The sequence below is a fragment of the Liolophura sinensis genome, chromosome 12 (assembly GCF_032854445.1).
Source record: "Liolophura sinensis isolate JHLJ2023 chromosome 12, CUHK_Ljap_v2, whole genome shotgun sequence".
Taxonomy (NCBI): Eukaryota; Metazoa; Mollusca; class Polyplacophora; order Chitonida; family Chitonidae; genus Liolophura; species Liolophura sinensis.
Genome location: NC_088306.1, coordinates 18,193,686 through 18,213,264, shown reverse-complemented (window position 1 = coordinate 18,213,264; position 19,579 = coordinate 18,193,686). Strand labels below are relative to the sequence as shown.

At 40.8% G+C, this 19,579-nt stretch overlaps 1 protein-coding gene across 3 annotated transcripts in view; it reads right to left on the bottom strand.

The window, feature by feature from the left end:
* Positions 1-19,232, bottom strand: part of LOC135479181 (FERM, ARHGEF and pleckstrin domain-containing protein 2-like) — a 156,341-nt gene extending 137,109 nt beyond the window's left edge. For all 3 annotated transcript variants that reach the window (XM_064758956.1, XM_064758957.1, XM_064758958.1), the window contains exon 1: positions 19,140-19,232. The gene's annotated coding sequence lies outside the window, so the exon portion shown is untranslated. The remainder of the gene's footprint in view (positions 1-19,139) is intronic.
* Between the last annotated feature and the right edge of the window lie 347 nt (positions 19,233-19,579).

Sequence of the window (19,579 nt, the reverse complement as noted above, 5' to 3'; positions counted from 1 at the left end):
AATCCGTGTATCTGATACAGGATTATGAGGCCAATCAATTCATAATCCCTGGATGCGATTGTGGCCAAGCAATTAGCTGGATTGACAGGTGTCAGTCATATAGACTGATCATCCCAGATAGCACGCTACATTGATACACATACAAAGCGGTTCAAATGATTTTTTTTTTCACCTGGAAGCCATTTGGCTTTAGACAAAAATTCTAGGGGCTAAATAATTTTTTTCAGGAGCCATACGTGCAGATATATTGTCAGCAAGGAACATGTTCTCAGGTCACATATAATATATGCAAAAATCAGAGGCAAGATTCACAAATTGCAAGTTATACTTGTACAACATTTTCGTCGTAATTAGCCTTGCCTCATAATATGGTGTCTGAAGCCAGGATTGGCTGTTTATGACATGACAAAATATTGTACAAAGTTTCAAGATTGTGGCCCCTGATTACAATCCCTGTACAGTGAAACATACAATCAATAATATGAACATCACTGGACGCCAAAGGCTGAGGGGTCGAGTGGCTTAAGGCGCATGTATTCAGTCGCTTGGGCCCACATGGCTTGGGTTCAAGCCCAGCCTCAGTCAGGGAATCTGTTTGATTCCCCCACTCTCCCAGTGATTAGGGTCTTGGTGGTTAGGATGCATACGATGACGCTTGTGGGTCAGTGCGAGCAGGCTTGCTTTCGATGGAAATCATTGCCTTTCAGCTATGTTAGGCGATAGACTCTTTGGTCCAGCGATTAACAGCAGCGTTGTTGATGGTGTTGCACCACTAGACGTACCGTGTGTAAAATCAGTGTAATCGCTTTCAATTTCACTCTTCGCTTTGGGCGGCATGAAATCTAACAAGGACCTTTGTTTTCCTCCCTTGCACCCATTTTCCATCGCAGGGAAATTGATGATTAGCAAAAAATGCTTTAGCTGTGAAAAAAACAAAATTTACAGAACACCACCACACGGCCTAGCCAAAAGTGCAACCAGAACCAGGCATTACTGTAGAAACAAACAGGATGACCTACAAGCGTATGCGTTGAAAGCCTGCTCTCCTATGTTTGGGATATTTCATGTAAGCAACTGTGACCAACACAAGACCGCATGCTAGGAGATTAGAATCCACAATCTTCACTGCCAAAGTGTCATTTTGGATGGGTGACTATCGCTGGATTCAACCTCTGGTGCAGGCTTACACTAAATACATTTACTCAACATGTACAACAATCTAAATAGAGCGTAGTCGCCAATGGCACTCCACCACAAAATTTTCATTCGCCAAAACACTATTGTACTCGCAAGTGGTGAATTGGTGCCCGGTTATTTTAAGCCCTGATACCAGACGTTCTTGTAGGTACATCATAACTCCAATGTCTGGAAACACAACATAAAGAGTTCATATGGACATAGTATTTTTGCCAAGCAAATGGCAAAGAGAATGTTTAAAGAGCTATTTCAGCCAATATTCTTGTATTGACCAACAGATCGAAAGAACAAAGGTATCCTGTCCAGCACAACATGCGTTCATTCATAAACATGTACTATGTATGAATTTTCTCAGATCTTCAAATAATCCTACAAAAAGAGAGTGCTTGCAGAAACAAAATTTTCAGACATTTCCGTACAAATTCCTCGAGTGAAGTGATTTTCCTGGAGCAACGTAATCTGCAGCATCTAAAATCACACCAAAGCTTATTCACAGATGATGTGGTCTTCTGAGCAGGAGACGTCAACTGGAGTGTTGTAAAGTCTGAGAAGTGTCAAATGAAGTAATATGACGTCACACCAGGAATTTGTACGGAAATAACCAAACATTTTGTTTTTCGATACTGAATTACATAACATGGCCTATGAATTGCTCAAGAAGCTTAACATATCTTTATGTGACAACCATTTGCACATACTGCCTACCCATCTTACATACTAGCTAGCTTAGCCTGAAACGTGCACCGAAATGGCTCTTAAAGATTCTGATGGAATACCTTGACAGACAATAAATACCAGTGTCATGGTAAATATGTACTTTGTGGCACACAAGCACTAGTGAAAGGTGACTACATGCACATACACATATACAATCCTTGTCTGGGAGTGAACATGAATGAAAGAAAACTAATTTAGCCTTGAAGCTGGCTGCACATTTATCAATATTTCTTTCAAAGCACAAAGCAGCCATTTCCTTGGCCTGTAATCCCTTGGAGTTCAGCTGAAGTTAATTACGGATAATCAGAGATGATCTCTAACCCTGCTGGTCAGGTTTGGGGGATTTTGAGAAATGGCCATAGCTCCAGAAATCACAGCCATGGCTGACACTCCAGACTTAGAGCCCCTCAGATCTTTGACTAACAGGATCCTGGCAATATTCTTGGAAACATTCCAACAACTTTCCAGAATCGGGAAAAGATCAGCCTAATCTTGGGAGGCTTGCAAGTGGGGGGTCACAAATATCAAACCAGAAACGACTGTGGAAGCGACAATTATGTTCTTTCACATGCACGTTTATAACCGTTTCTTACGGAAGCAGAGTTTTGCCCCTGGGATAAAACAGCAGTACCACATTAATATCTGTTTCCATGACTTTTGTTGTCTTAATGAAAGTTTAATGAAGAACTTTGTTTTTCAGCTACACAATTTCTGTTATTTCTTTTCCAGTACAAAAATCATGTTTTACATACATGTACATCTTGAGGTTCACATCATGGCAAGGAGCCCAAGGAAAGACTTATAATGAACCACTTTGATTGGCGAGGACTGATACCCCTCCTCAGGAACCTCAATGGAGAGGATGATAAACCGTTGCCTTGGAATACTCAAGATTTAGTCCCTGTCACACGAAGGCTGATTGATGAGGGGCTCTAGGGGGAGGCCTGGATGAAAACTTGACAAATTAACTTGATCCCCTACCCAGTCAGATTTCAATGGTGCTGGCAGGCCTGTGTCGGATAGGGCCAACTTGGGGCACAGGGTTAAGCCTCCAGTAAGGCAGAGACACCATACTTTCGTCCACCACACAGAAGTACTGAAGAATTGTGAGATGTGCAAGGGCTGCAGCATGACGGGCCATTTGTTTGTTAAGGCCTTTCATTATGCATGCATGTTTTACTATCATTCCAATCATATCAGGCCGATGTCTCCTTGTGTACAGTGAGTAAAAGGGTCAGAAACTTGCCGCAGAAGCTGTCAATTCATCAGCCTGTGTTCGACTACATATGCGATGAACAAAAACCATTCAATAAAAAATACTGCTGTAGTGTTCACAGACACATAGAATCGTTCAACCACCTTTTTATACATTTCAATTCTAATGCACTGGTACCGTATCAGACCTAAAATTTCAAAGATGATTAAGACAGCCATTTTTTCTGGTTTCAGAGAATTTCAGTCATCTTCCACAGATGTTTTAATGTTGTTTGGAAGGCAGGATGATATCCTTCAAGAAAAATTCAAGTCATCTTCCACAGATGTTTTTATGTTGTTTGGAAGGCAGGATGATATCCTTCAAGAAAAATTCCAGTCATCTTCCACAGATGTTTTTATGTTGTTTGGAAGGCAGGATCATACCCTTCTAGAAAAATTCCAGTCATCTTCCACAGATGCTTTAATGTTGTTTGGAAGGCAGGATGATATCCTTCTAGAAAATGCAAGATTCGGTTCCAAAAGTAATCTTTCATGACTTTTACTTGTTTGTAAAAAGGTACTTTTTCATTTGAATTGTTAGAGAAAAATACAGCAGTTACATTTTTTTTTAAACTTGGATTTGTAGTCAGTCTTTTTTTTGGGAGGGGGGAAGGCGGGGGAGTGACACTATACAGTAGTTATATGTGGCTCAACACGTTTGGACAAAGCCACCAATCATCAACATGACGCCAGCACAGCATTGGCACAACAGTATCTGCACCAACATGACATCAAGGTATCACGCAACGAAACCGCCTCTCTCCACATGTCTGAATCATCAGATCAATGTAGCAGGTTATGGACATCACACTACACATACAGAAGAAGATGTATGTCTCCTAAAAGCCTCTCAAACAATAAATGATCAAAAAATATAATTGGAATTTGGAACCTTAGAACATTCACACGTACATGTACACATATACAATGCATGAGATTGACAGGCATGTGGTAGCAAGGATTTATTTTTTTCTCTTTTTAGCCTCAAAAATCAGAAGTGCACTTGCTTGCAACTTGTTTTCCTAGAAACAATGCAATATTAAGCAACATTATTCATGTTATTACATGAACAAGTATGTAACAAGCACTTCAAAAGCCTGTGGTAATCTCCTCCACACTGTAAGGTGCACTTAAAAGTGCACTCCAATCAGTTTGAATGAGATAGACATGTAGGGCACTTGTCCCGCCCCAAGATTTGACTGACAGGTGGTCAGATGAGCGTAGCGATGTCGAAGGCACTGGAGACAGCCTACACCAGGGTGTTGTTACGGATGACAGACTGATTTGATTGATCAGCAGTTTGTCTGGCAGTGGCTACACATAAGCTGCACATCACAAGATGATGGACGATGGTAGGATACATGCTCATGCCGACTGCAGCAGACGAACTGGGAGTGATATTTATAAGCAGGCAGGGATCATCCTGGAATAACATCATCAAGGCCAAAAAAATCATCCAGTTCAACTAGTATAACAAAAACACTCATATCTAAATTAGATCTGAACTATAAAAGCTCTTTTTTATTTCTTTCATTTTGGGGGGGGGGGGGCATACTCTTGAAAGCATTTAATTACCATGTGGATTGTTTGGCTTACATTAGCTGAATGAAAACCTTGCACCTGCTTTTTTTCCACGTTTCCCAGACCAACAATCACAATCCCATAAATAACCAAACATTTTTTTGCCTAAATTTTGTTGGACATTTCAGTGATATCTAGGAAAGAGAGAAAGGACACACGTATTAGCATAATAGTGACAGTCCTAAATATTTATCCAATTCATTTATTCCATTATTGCTTTAACACTCAACTAGAGAATTTTCCACTTATACATGTACAATGGGTACCCTCTGTGGGTAGAGGTGCCCAGGGTTTACATTAATGAACTCTCCAACGTGTACATGTACTAAGATAAATTTGCACATCATATCTGTGGAAGGTCGCTCAACTGAGTGTACACCAAGCTGCGTTGACCACTTATTGGCAACGACTCTCCACGAACAGCGAGAGCCAGGAAATCTACATGTACCAAAACCATGTCCATGGTTGGGTTTGAACCTGCAACTCTAAGCATCTAATATCTCGACCAATCGGCCATGAAAAAAAATTCCACACGATAATTTTGAGTTTGATACATAACAACATGTATATTTATGCATGTGCCTAGCCATCAACCATTGCTATGTCTCATATGCTGACCCCAAGACCACAGTTTTTAGCAAGTACTTAACACACGAAAATCAAACCTCTGCTATCCATCATCTTCTGCGGCCTCAACTGAAGGTCCGAATAAATGAGAAGAGTCAATCTAATTGTGAGACAAGAGAGAAAATCTGTGTGGAGAGACCTCCTGCCATTCAGCTCCCATCTCATGGTGAGCATTACACTGGGTGTTAAGCCAGCTGTTATCCCTGGGACAAGGTATCTTCTTTATAGCACGGCTAGTGATGCCTGGCTGGAGTGTAGGGCTTAGGGCTAATCGCTTGCTGCTCAGAAAGGTAATTTGTACAGTACCACCATGCCAAAGTTACCCGCTAACCATGTTGAACTATAACATATACATGTACATATATGGTATGCATGTACACATCTGTATGATTGGAATGTTACAGCAAACTTTAGGTGTGCGTACATTTACGGTGTCTTCTTGTGGTAAGGCTAGTACGTGCCGCCAATGTCCTGCAGCCTCTGAAGTATCATGCTGAAGACACCAGACATGACACCCCATCCAGTCACATTATACTGACAACCAGTCCTGTTCCTTACTCTAACATCTCAGTGCTGAGCACCAAGCAAGGCAGCAACAAGTTCCAGGTTTGATCCCTGGCCAAAGGATCAAGAAGCAATGATAGACTTGAGCCAAAATTTCAAATCATTTGAAAATTGTTATTTCTAATGTAAAAAGGTCAAAATATTGCTTCACACCATAAATTATGGGCGAGTCATTATGAAACAAATTTCAGCTGAAAAACATGTAACAGAGAGGAACATACCAAATTTAATGATAAAATTTTTGACTTAAATCTAAGATCACTTCATGATCCTGGGGCCTGGTCTTATTACCTGGAGACAGACTCTCTAACAGTACCATTAGTCCACCCAGTCAGGCTCACAGGTTGCTTGGCTAGAATAGAGAGATAAGGCGTTCAAACTGGTGGACCCTCTACAGAGTCTAGGTAAATCTGCAGATTAGCAACAGGCTTACTGTAAGCCAAGTTATAACTGACCAATCAACAAGTCTGTCCAAGACAGGTGACCTAAATTTATTTATTTATTTGATTGGTGTTTTACGCCGTACTCAAGAATATTTCACTTATACGACGGCGGCCAGCATTATAGTGGGTGGAAACCGGGCACACCCTGGGGGAACCCATGACCATCCGCGTGTTGCTGGCAGACCTTCCCACTTACGGCCGGAGAGGAAGTCAATTAGAGCTGGACTTGAACTCACAGCGACCGCATTGGTGAGAGGCTCCTGGGTCATTACACTGCGTTGGCGCGCTAACCGACTGAGCCACGGAGGCCCCAGGTGACCTAAATAAATTTATCCTGGCATTAAGGAACAAACCATTCATGTGACAGTCTTCTGTATTCAAAGAGCATATCTTGATTACAGTGTATTCATCAATGTTAAGCAATGGAAAATTCCACAGCACAACACAGCCAAAGAAAGGGGATCTGTAATTGTAAACGATAATGTTATGTTATGTTATATGGTAAATATATCTATCATAACTCAGTCAATCAATATTACATTATCTCCGGACATGTGATCATGCCAGTGACATCAATGTTGTAAACAGGGTTTTATTTATCGTGGCCTTCAAAACCAATCATCATAGACATTAAATGGCAAAAGTTATGAAGTATCAAATGAAATGTTATCTTCTGGAATCAAGTTTGATAGTTTAGCATCCAGAAATTGATTTTATTTCACTGAATAATTTTGCTCAATTTTAATTTCATTTCAGAGGAAGAAATTTTCTGCCCAACGCTTTCAGATTTTTTTTCCACAACCCCCCTCCCTTCAACCACCCGCCCCACCTAAAAAGCCCAGTGAAGGCATCTGTAAGACGAGATTGTGTGATAAAGCACTGCAACCAAACAAATCTGTATATTACATGTACATTAACATGATAACGGCCGTGCTGTCATCAGCACAAATGTAGTCTGTAGCAAACTGACAACATGCTCGAGAATGCCTATGCTTAAAGTATGCCACTGATTCCAGTAATAAAACTGCCATGTTTCTTTTGGCTGACATTTATGTGTTTTTATCATAGAAATAAAACCCTTCCATTTTTGCCTTTTCACACAGAGGGTCATTTTGAACGCAGTAAAAGTCACAAATATTTTATGAAAATTCATTTGTACTACATGCAAGCATGCTTCCACTTCTATTTTCCACCATGTGGACATCATGCGGATATCAACCGTTCAATGTAAGCATCAAACTCTCCAACTCCTCCTGTCCTACTACATGTAGAAGTGAAAAGTTTTTGCATATGGCATAAAATACCTATGACATCAAATGAACAATTGCAAAAAGGTACTTTAAGAGTTGTAAATCAATGCAGATGATGACATTCCCATAATGTAACAGGAGTCTAATCCAGTACACCGAGTAGGTGGAGCCTACAAAAACGCCACCAAGAATAAAATGAAATGTAATCCGTCTTTCGGTGGCACGAATTGAAACCAGACAAAAAGCGTCAGGAATTCAGCCCCCCTGTTTACAGGACCACTCCTAAACACACGTCCTTCATGCTTCAGCGAGCACCTGAGTGCCGCACAATTTACACCTGTATGCATGCCTTTACATGCATGTGTAAGTGGAGGATTAAGTACTCTCCTACAGTGTGGCGTGGTAATAAGGGTGTAATTGGCCACGTATCGCGCTGATAAATCACATAAAGGTGCAGGTACGCTGTACCTAAGTGTTGATAATAAAAAAGTCTGCCTCGCAAAGAATAGGACGTGACGCCTGAGTAACAAGTACATGTACCTGCATACATGAGCACATTATTTGTGTAAGCAACGATTCCATAAGTACATGTAAGTGCAATAGCACTTGTACACCTGAAAACATTTCTGTAGCATGTCATCAAACAGCATCTTCTAGAAAAAAAAAGGAAAACAGCAAAATAGCAGAAAAAGCTGCAAATGAGATACCCTTTCATTAAAGTATGGATACTCCAAGTTTAGACACCAGTTTATAGAGCCAAAAAAAATCTGCATCATTTTCACGTCTAACTATGAGATTGCGTAAAAAAAAAAACAACTTACCTCACCCAGTCTGTGCACTGTAATACCTTTAGGAATGCATTACTTGTAGTTTACACGACATCAGCACTGCTAAGTCCTTAACCTGTTGACTGTGCACTGTGCATGCCTTACATACAACTGGTGGGTCTAGGTACATGTAACTTGTATATATACACATGTAAAGCGAGTCTTGTTCTACATAGCTTAAGCCCTACTCTATCTCTCTCTCAAACATAGCTGTATATACATGTATAAGTGTCTGTAAGAGACAAGTCACCACATCCTCTCTATCATCAAACCGAATACGTTATTACACGAGGTCATTTTGTTTTTAGGACGGTTATACATCCAGGGTTGCAGAAACCGTAACCTAGTTTACAGGCTTTAATACAATTACATACACGTAGACCTACATGTTACTATAATTCTTCAACCTTAATCTAATCTTCTTCACATATGGAAGAGCAACTTTTCAGTGCAATTTATGCACATTTTTAATTTGATTTTGGAGACAAAAATAGTTTTGGTTGGATTGCCCTGTTTCAGGGCTTCACAAAAAGTATAAATGTAAAGTCTACACAGAATAATGCCTTCGGAATATGTCTGAATAAACATCTTGCAAACATGCCAAAAATGTTGAAGAATTACAGTAATTTGACAGACTTCTGTGCTCTATGGGAGGACTTTAGTGTTGTTCTTGACACCAGACTTGTGGTTGTGAGATCATCTACTTGATCATGGGTGTTTTTATTCTGCTACATCAGAGCAAAATGGGTGTTTTTATTCTGCTACATCAGAGCAAAGTGAATGTACTTCACACCCACAGAAGATATTACAATCAGATGTTTAGACAAGTAATGGCCACTACATCGTAGTAACCAAGTGACCTTCCTCTCATTTTCTGGTCGAAGGTTTATAAACTAAGGTTTATAAGGGTCCGAAACTCTGCGGATATATGCAGCTCAGCAGGACCCAAAGGATTCTGACATCTTTGCACTCCCTGTGTAAAGGTGCCATTACTTGTACAACCATGTTTAAACTGCCGGCTCTGACACTGTGTGAATAAAAGCACAAATGTTTGTGCTGCCCTACAACGCTAAAACATTATGTGTACATATATTATCGATTTCAAAGCCTTTAAGTCAGATCCATTTACAGGTACATGTACCTGTCCGTACGAATTAATCAAACTACAGAAAAAAAATCCTTAAATGACCCCATAAGGTGGAGTAAGTGAGTGCTTGGGGGTTTAACGTTGTACTTAACAATTTTTCAGTCATATGACAACGAAGGAATCCATAGAGTGCATTTAATGCGCCTCCTTGTTGCAGGACGGATTTCCACTGCTATTTTATCTAGTGCTGCTTCACTGAGACGCCTTACCGAAGGCAAGTAAGCCGCCCTGCCCAAGCCATTATACTGATATGGGTCAACCAGTCGCTGCACTATACTCTTCATGCTGAACGCCAGGCGAGGGAGTTACAACTTTCTCTTTTAAGGTCTTAGGAGTGACTCCACCCAGGATTGACCCTGGATCTACCACTCCTGAAGCAGACGTTCTACTAAATGTGCTATTGGGGTCGGTCCTATAAGGTGGATGAATTACTCAGAGACAAGCAAACTGAGTCGCTTGAAAAATCCCAAACTTCAGGCAAAATACAGTAGTTTTTGAGGGCCTTAGATTCCGAATGTATGAGAGATCTTTTCATCAAATTCCCACACACTGCAATTTCAACAGTTTCACATGCAACTGTTTAATTCAGGACTTTTAGTTGTACAGGTGTAAAGCACGTAAACATGTAAACACATGTACGTCAACATAGATTTTCTTTCTTATATAAATATTTATGCCGTTAGCTTTGATCATTGTACACTGAATGTTTTGCCCATCCTATCACATTGGTGTTAGTGTAAGGTCAACACACCTTATACACCCATTGTGTGCTGTAATGCAATGGACAGAATTCAATTAATTACGATGTACATGTATATACCGATATTTATTTACACACAGGTACAATTCTCTCTCCTTAAGGCACACTCTCTCCTTAAGGCACACTCTCTCTGTGTGTACAATATGTAGAGTCTAGACAGTTGCCTGGAGTTACCCTCCACATCAAACATCCACCCATCTAAAGGTGAAGGTGAAGCCCTAGCCAAGCATTCGTGCGTTCAACACAGAACAGAAAGGGTAAATTTAGGAGGGAAAACCTTATACAAAATCCAGACACACTCTGTTTCCATAAATCACAACATACAGTCTATAGAGCAACCAGAGTTCTTGAACACAAGTGAAACAGGTTCCCCCTTCCTCTCCCTGCATTCCCCCCCCCCCACTAACTCCCCCATGTGTTGTATTTATCACAGTCACAAGTTCTGACAGGGTAATGTTCAAGGATCTTTCTGGAGTGAGTGATATACAAGCTCCTCAAAACACAAGTAATTCTTCCATATGTTCGGAGCACCTTTCACCGAAAGATGGACCGCGACTTGGCCCATGATCAAACGTAATAGTAATGTAATTTGTTTGGCAAACAACATACACTGTACACTAGTACAGGCAGCGTACAGTACTCCCGCTGCTACTATTTCACAATATGTCACTATCCAGTACTTGAAATGCACACAGTATTGCACAGGATCCACCACATATTTTTACAACGTGGGTCAGTTTCACTAAGCACCACTTACATGTACTTAAGTATTTTATTTATTTATTTGATTGGTGTTTTATGCCGTACTCAAGAATATTTCACTTATATTACGGCGGCCAGCATTATGGTGGAAGGAAACTGGGCATAGCCCGGGGGAAACCACGACCACTGTATTTAAGTAAGCCCTTAATTATCATGAAAACCTATGTCCTAGAAAAATAGTGAACTTAGTTAAAGGTTACTTAACACTAAGTACGCTTCATGAAACCGGCCCTTGGTGACATAACCACTGCAGTTTACACAATGTTTATCATTTAGTCATTAACTAAAAATACAAGCAAATGTTATAAAACAAATTCCCATAGTAAACTTGGGCGAATTTCGGGCGAAAAGAAAAACATAATCTGGACATAGACACCGCAACATAATTGACACCCCCGTACATTCTCCCCTCTAACACCCTATCTACAATGACTATGTACTTCATTATTACGCCATGGCATATTTGTAGGTAGTTGGGTCCACTGTCACATAATTTTGGCAATATCATACATCCTTGTGGCAGGGTACAGAGATCCAATGTTGACATATTTAGATACCAGAGGTTTATCATTGAAACCAATGAATGAACATGCTTGTACAGACGCTGTATCATATGTAACCATATCTGGACTAGACAAGAAATATTTATCTTCAAATTCCAGCCCACCCTCTATTTACTTTAGAGTGCACTGTTCACTAATTTGGCATATGCATTACATAAGGTGTACTGATTTAATGTTTGTCTATATACATGTACATGTAGACGGTAGGCTACCATGGTTTTTTTTGTTGTACCACTCTGGGGCCCGTTTCACAAAGCGCACGTAGCACTGCACGCACCTAGCTACCATGCCGCCGTACTACCTACAGTACAGGTTGTCTTGAAAGTTGCGTGCTCGCAGGTCTGCTGAACAAGAAGATAATATTATTTACAAAATTTACATACGTGTTTAGATATTTTAACATACAATGTAGTACGCCTTACAAGGGTGGTGTTGGGAGACAAGTCTGCCGATTGTGTAATATTAAATTGGAATGTGTAATCATCGGGCCTGCATGGATGTAATTAGACAATAGAGCCACAGAAACAGTGCAAAGCTGGATGTTAATTGTAAGATAATTTAGAGCACGATGGCTTTGATTGAATAACTGCACCACAGCCATGCCTAGGGAGTGGATAGACAGTACAGAATGTGAAGGTTTGGCTCAATAATATATATATATATATGCAGAACAGGTTTGTGAACATAGATTAAGCCAGGACTGGAGGGTTGTCTCAGTGTCTTTGAGACACCCCATTCTGACAAAATTAACACAGGAGAGATAAAGAAAATAGGCGAAAAATGCAAATGAGGACGGCGTGACTTCAAATTTTGGCTAAACCTACGTTTGTGAATAACATGATGTAAGGATAAGGAATGATGGGAGAGTGACACATGATATACATAAACAAAATGCACAACTTTTGTTGTCATAAAGTCAAAACATAATGCCCCAGAACACACATCTTTTACAGTTAACATACAGATGCAAGATCTCCCACAAACATACAAGTCCCCTGGCAATCAAACAAGATCTGCAGTATTCAGAATGCTGTTCAAACTGTCCCAGATATATTGAGGAGGGCACAACCGAGTTCCAGACACCACAGATAATCTACCATATACCCAGACAGTATTTGTTGACAAATATTCCATATCTAGACATAGACGTCCATGTAATTGACCGTTAATTGGCACCTTTTTCTCTCGCAGGAAATGGGCTTGGCACGACGGATGGTGGGGAAATGGAAGTTCAATCAACGTAAGTACAGGCCAGCGGAAATCACAACCAAATCACTCCCCAAATCTTCAGATATCCAAGTGGCGTTTCCTGCGCAAAATCTGATTTCCCGCCCTTCACAGACTGGCTTCTGCCTTTTGACGAGGACTACATGCATTCATGGTAAAAGCAGGACGTTGATTCTTCATGTATGCTCGATCCGGACATAAATGATGTCAACCATGAAGAACTATACTTCATCAGCATTATATAGCCAGAATATGAAGCTCACAACTCATAGGCATGTACATGTATCAGTAAATACTGACGTTTTGGTTCTCTCCCCTTGCAAGCTTGGAGATCTTTCAACAATGGAGGTAATTCTAGTGGGGTCACTTTTGTTAAATGGTGGGGCAACCTTTTCACACCTAGAGTGCAGCATCTCAAATTTTCAAGGATGCACAAATGTAGAGCTAACTCAAAAATTCCATATTCAGTCTGAACAAAATTAGAAACCTTTAACGAAAGGCGTGAGTGCTTGAGGTTTAATGTCCTACTTAACAATTTTTCAGTCACATGACGACAAAGGAGTCCGAGTGCATGTATGTGTAATGTGCCTCCTTGTTGCAGGATGGATTTCCACTGCTCTTTAATCTAGTGCTGCTTCACTGAGAACCCTTACCGAAGGCAAGTAAGCCGACCCACCCAAGACATTATACTGATAGAGGTCAACCAGCCCTTTCACTATCCCCTTCATGATGAACGCCAAGCGAGGAAGTTACAACTTCGTCTTTTAAATCTTAGGTGGGAGTCGATCCAGGATTGACACTGGATCTACCGCTACGGAAACGGACGCTCTATTTAATGGAAGAAACTTCATACATGCACTATACCCGTCATCACAGACTGTGATGGCCACAATAACCTTATTCTAATACACTGACAATATGCATACCACAAACGGTCAAATGTACAGTGACCATCACAAACAGCAAAGGTTTCAAGACGTCGTGATGGAATTTTCTTAACTCAAAACTTAAGCTGGCAAACGCCAGCATCTCAATGGGGTACTTTACCCACCTGGAGTCATAGAAACAGATGAATTCAAGCCAGCAAGCTCATTGGTCAGACCACTTTGGAGTTGTTTCCCATACATAATGCGTTCACATATTCACCTAATGGTGACGGCAGCCAGCATTATGGTGGGAGGAAACCGGGCAGAGCCCGGGGGAAACCCACGACCATCCGCAGGTTGCTGCAAGACCTTCCCACGTACGGCCGGAGAGGAGGCCAGCATGAGCTGGACTTGAACTCACAGCGCCACATTGTTGAGAGACTCCTGGGTCATTATGCTGCGCAAGCGTGATAACCAAATGAGCCACGGAGGCCCCCTGTATAATGAGAGTACATATGCATTATGCATTAGGCAATTCCTAATAACTCATAATTTTCAATATCCACACTAAATGCTGACATTCAAATAATTAGGCTGACAACTTAGGGGCATTTAATACTGGAGCATGTTTAAGCACCGACACCTACGCATCATTTTATATGACATATTAATTGCCTCAAATTAAGGGTGTATGGGCGTACACACACACTGTATACAGGCACATTTTGGGTAAGTGCACCCAAAAACTTTGCCTGTCATTGCCTGTGCAGTGTGGAGCCACACTGTAAATCTCATGCACCGAGAATTTTTTTTTCTTATTCGACACAGGAGAATGATGTTGTCTGTTTGGGAATTAAATTTAAACCAGTACTGTGAGAATACCGTTACAATGTGCAATATTCTTCATAAAAATTTACCAAGTAGTACTGAAACTAGCACATACATGTATCAAGAGCTTCAACATACATTTAGACCTTTGATATGACATTTAAACACTTTAAAAAAAAAACAAAAAAAAACTGAGTTCACATGATGTAATTTGAGCAACCATTTTGTTGTAGCAGCAAGCAACCATTCATCTGTGGAGAGTGGTGATAACGCAAATGGCCATCACAACTACCCAAAGACATCATGTGGTGCTTTAATACAGCGAGTTCAGAAGAACATGATACCACCTCCCATGCACTGGCTCAAACCAGGTTCACAATCCTCTTTCTTTCCATCATAGTTCCTCAGCAGAAGTTTTACCGGCAGTTTTTTTTCTAGTTTCATGCTGGCCACAGGGACAAAATGACCTTCAAATCGGTGACAATTGAGCTCAATCAGTTCTGATCATGGAGAAAAACCTCTGGTGGAAATATGCTTTGATCTTAACTCTTTAACGAGAATCAAACGCTTCTTCTCGCCCCGATGACGATCAAAGAACGTTAAGATCAATCATCTGATTCAAACGACGAAGCCTTTTTTTTTTCTTAGGGATCACCTCATCTTAACTAAGCTATTGGCCTGTCAGTTTACGCCTCTCGTGTGCAGCGTGATGGGGAATGAGGGTTGGCAAATCCTGATAAGCAGAAATGCTGGGGAATCACTGAATGAGCCAAAGCTGCATGTCTGCCACCGGGGTCGAAATTAAAAAGTTGTTTGTCTGGGGTAACCAGCTCAATTTGTAATTTTTCAGGAGATACATGTACATCATTTTAATTTAATCTGCTGAGAAATGAATTCTATGGGTATTACACCTGAAAGATATTCTAGGGATATACAGAACTACTGTATCAAGACCACATTTTATCGATTTATTTATTTATTTATTTATTCATTTGATATGAGTTTAACACCATACTCAAGAATTTTTCTCTTATATGACGACAGCTAGCCTTATGGTGTGAGGAAACCGCGTACAGCCCTTGGGAAACCCACGACCATCCGCAGGCTGCTGGAAGGCCTTCCCACCTACAACCCGGGATTCAAAAAGGTAAAATTTAAAATAATTTTCAAGTCATACACAGATTTATATTTCACAAATTTCTTTGTACCTATATCATTTCCCAGTTATATCTGGCCAACACTAATTACTCAGGCTTTTGTATGCAGAGGGTTTGTGCTTGATGGATAGAAGAGCTGGCTGAAGCCTGGCGCTCTCAACTGCTCTATATGGGGTATCAATCAGCAGTCATCAGATGGTGCCTGAAGCGTTAACCATAAATCAGCTAGAGTATCGGCTTCACACCTCCCCACTATTGGAGAGGGCAGCAAGTAAACATTGTACATGTAAGCCAGGTATATGTATGTACAGCTGTACATCATAAGCAGCCTCATCCCCACTACCCATCAGAATGATTTACACATAAAGGTAGCAACAGAGACACAGGGGTAAATATAGGCTCAACTTTTTACAACTTGCTGAGTGAAGATAAAGACATTTCCAGATAGAATCCCAGCTTTTCGCAACCAATAAAAACAGAAAAAAGGACATGGGGTGTTAATTCAAGGTGTTTGATAAAAATCTACTGGAGTTAAGAAGTCAACAGGTTCTTGTAGGCACATCATACAAGGACACCATTTTAAGCACTTTACAATAACACTGCCTACACTATCTGTATGTACATGTAGATGGCTCAGTCTCTTGAAAGAAACAGGAACCTAGCCTACAGAGTAGCAAAGTACAAACACAATTAGTAACTGTGGTTTTACAAGCGCATCATTGCGAGTACATGGCCATTTGTCATATCCATGTACTGAAGCATCCAAAGTTTGAACAACATTTAAACTCATATGCTGTATGATTCAACAACTTAAAAGACAACTACTGCTTTAATATGCATCATGCTCCATATGCTACCTCACTAAAACAGAGCAGCACTTGCTTCCTTTCAAATACAGTACTGCAGAATGCACGAGGTGATGAGAGTCACTATGCCACACATGATTCATGCACCTACACTGGTATGCCAGTGTGTACACTACCCTCAGGAAGTCTGAGCTGCTGAAAGCCCACCTGGTATTGGATAATAACCAGATGCTTAACCATAACACAGTGCTGGGGTGTGCGAGCACTTGACATCTCCCCACCTGATATCATCACACCTGACAACAGAAACCTGATCCCAGAGCTTGGTTCCAGGGCTTTCCAAGACTTTGGCAACTTAAAATGACAAAAGAATTTGGTGGATACTATGTAATAGAGGACAAGGTCAGTTTACCTCACACTTAGTGTAACAAAACACCTGTATGTACAAGGTACATGTAGCATTTCTTCACATTATGGTCATAATTTATAAAATAAAAAAAAATGCCCCCAAAAAAAATAAAAAAAAAATTAAAAAATGCATATTTTCTATTAAATCCAATAACGAAATCAAGATGACCACCAAAACCTAGATTAAACAAATTAAGACCACAAGCTGGTAAACTAATTCTGGCCAAAACTTTCAAAAATCAATTATAACCAATTCTATGACATCTCAAACCTAATTTGCATAATTATGTAAACAAGGATAACTTCCTAAACCATTAGCATCCCAATGACAACTTTTGTAAAATTTAAACCAAGATATAGGTACATGTATCTGTGACTTTTTAATGTCCAGTCCATGCAATGATTCATGATATGTGTGGACATGTATGGACAATTTCGAACTGAGGACTAACCAACTGCAAATTCATTACCTACATGTAGTTGTACATGTATTATCCACAATTACAAAAGTTAGATTAAGTTTTCAATCTTCCTGAAATTTGACCTCTGACCTTCTACCTGTAAGGTGCATGACCTTTGACCACACTAATTAACATGGTTAATCCATATTCTGTAGCAATAGGAGGTATCAACGCTGTCTTGTGTGAAACTATTCAGTGCTACACTTACGACAGCAATGGTTGCATGCTCCTACACAAATATATCTTACTGTTTTCATAAATTAGTCCGACGGCTTAACAACCAAGTAACCTATGGGCTCTAGTCACAGTTGGGTTAGGACTATCACTGCAGGCTTGCATTCCTGATGAATCGCCTCAGATCTAGGTCAGACAGCGAACACAAATGAGTGGATTCTACTACACCTTTCCTCCTCCAGACTAATAAAACGCCTTGGTCAAGAGAAGATTAGACATACGTACATCTCACACGCCAACAGACGAGGTCTTGGGCTTGATGACCTGCCTCAAGATTACGCTGCTGCAAGAAGCAACTAATGACAGTCGGTGTATCGGCACTGTACTGAGTAGTCATCAGATAGCAACAATGCTGAACAATACCTCAGTGTCTGGATTCCCACAGGCTAATTCCTTCACTTCACACGGCAATTTCCAGGCAATGCTGAATTATACATGGCTTCATTCAACTTTGGCATTTTGACTTTCAATTCATTTCTGATTTCGTTCTAAATTTAATACACACGTGTGTCACCTGGCAATCCGAGTTTAAAAAGAGCAACAGCAGTCGCAGAATTTGCATTGTGCGTCCTGGCAAGGTAATTTCCATGGAGGTACACATGTTTAATGTATGGGTAGACCATACATATCTACACAACATGATTCAGTACAGCACAATTAATTTGTCCGATTGCAAATCTTTGCACATTTTTCATTGGATTGGTGTTTTACGTCGTACTCAAGAATATTTTACTGACACGACAGCATCCAACATTATGGTAGCTTTGCGCCTTAGGAAATTACACCAACATTTAGACATACGCTGGAGAGTCAAATCTTTTCACAATCTGTTTTTATGATTTTGAGTTTGAGCGATGGCATTATGGTGTCTCCTCCCAGAAAGCACTTACATGGCAATGTGCCGGGAGGTCAGCTGAGTATGCATTCCCACTCAGTCTGCAAATTATTTATTTGTCTGGATGATAGGAGGTTGTTAAAACGATTATTAAGTTAGGCTTAAGACTGGATCGGCAGCCATCTTGAGCTTGTGCTAAGCGTGGCTGGGAGCTCAGGAAACCGGCCTACGAGGGAGCACAACCAGAAAGGCGACATCTCTAAGCTTGATCGTTCACACTCGATGGCCGACGAAAATCTTCATCTGCAACACTCAGACCGACAAACGACATGGTTAACGTAGGCTTTAGTCGAACTTGAGCAACAATCAGCAAGAGGATGGTTATAAACCGCGTTGCTGCAGACGATAGTAGGGGAAGGGGTGTGGAGTGGGCTAGAAAAAACGCGGAGCAGGTCCAAGTCGAAGCACGTTTTGTGCGTAGACAAGACACCGAACACACAGCGTGTAGAAATTCGTATGCACACCGTGCGAGGCCACTTGCGCACAAACATAGCGATTTTACTCGCTTCCATCCCAAACATCTGAGCATACATCGATAGAAACGAAGTCAAAAATTGGTACTCACCGTAAAAAGACGTCAGCGGCGAAGTAATTAATCCATGAATAATGAAAACAACGAGAGAAACTGAAGGGAGCACCTCGCTCCCGACAAGTCTTCTATCCCTAGCAAGTAGTAAATGACACCGCAAATCCGCTATTCCCACAGGTGAGCGCACTCCCGCGTCTAGCGGAAGGAAAATTCTGTGTTAAACACCTTTTGATAGCCACCGTTATTCAGCCAACAAGAGGTAGCACAATTCACTGTGGTAATCATTGTGAAATCGATTCGAAATATTATATGCTGACATTTTATTTTGTCGAATACCCTGTGGTCTGAAAGTCGCACAGGGAGGGGAGCTCAGTGTCGGGAACAGCCAGCTCGCCTTGCTGCCAAATTTGGCTCGTATCCCCGGACTGAGTGAGACCAAGTGTTGAACGACATCTGTGCAACTTCGTGCCTGCGTA